The sequence below is a fragment of the Sinocyclocheilus grahami genome, unplaced genomic scaffold (assembly GCF_001515645.1).
Source record: "Sinocyclocheilus grahami isolate Dianchi unplaced genomic scaffold, SAMN03320097.WGS_v1.1 scaffold4972.1, whole genome shotgun sequence".
In the NCBI taxonomy this organism is placed as follows: Eukaryota; Metazoa; Chordata; class Actinopteri; order Cypriniformes; family Cyprinidae; genus Sinocyclocheilus; species Sinocyclocheilus grahami.
In genome coordinates, this window is record NW_015509792.1 from 32,398 (window position 1) to 33,240 (window position 843).

An 843-nucleotide genomic window follows, 5' to 3' on the forward strand; every position below is an offset into this window, starting at 1 on the left:
TCAGAAAAGCTTAGATTTGTAAAATATTAGCCTCAGGGGTTTAATAATTGTTATTGCAGCTGTTTGTATCCGTCTATGCAAATTAACAGAGCAAATATATATTTGTTGAAAATACTACAAACAAAATGTAAATCAAAACTTAATTTTTGCAATGTAAATGTACAAATGTTTTTCTCCTCGATCTTTTTGTACCCCTAAAGGATGTGAACACAGCAATTAAAGAGCCTGCAAATTAAAAAAAAAGAAAAAGTTAAATGGAAGCATTAAACAAGCATACACCAAAGCTGTTGTGATCGGTTTTATTCATAGTGATGCAAAAGTTCATCTTTCCAGTCCAAACATTCCAGATGTCACAAGACATATTCCTTGTGGAACAAATGTGAAAATACAGCCATATAACTCTCTCTAAGAATTGGTTATGGTTTAGGGCTTGTTTTCAACAGGTGGGCATTCCATGGACTCATGTTCAACACTTTGACAAGATTGCATGCCAAATTTAACATTCTTAATGTGAAAACTCACAAGAATCCTCATAAATGCAGAATGCACCAGCAGAAATCTGATATTATCAAGGGTTTAAATTCTCTGAGGAAATGGGGGGGAAATGTGACCCCATAATGTTTCTATACATATTCTCATAGCAACATCTTGCACACTCAGGCACAGATAGAAAATTAACTAAATAAAACAACATTTCTAACCACTCATTAAATATTTTTAAAGTCAACCTTGCCCTTGCATGTTGCTCATATTTCACAAAAATTTATATATTTACACAAACATCCAAACCCATTTAATTGGTAAAACAAAGAACAAAATTATTTCAAAAGGTTGAAAGAACTA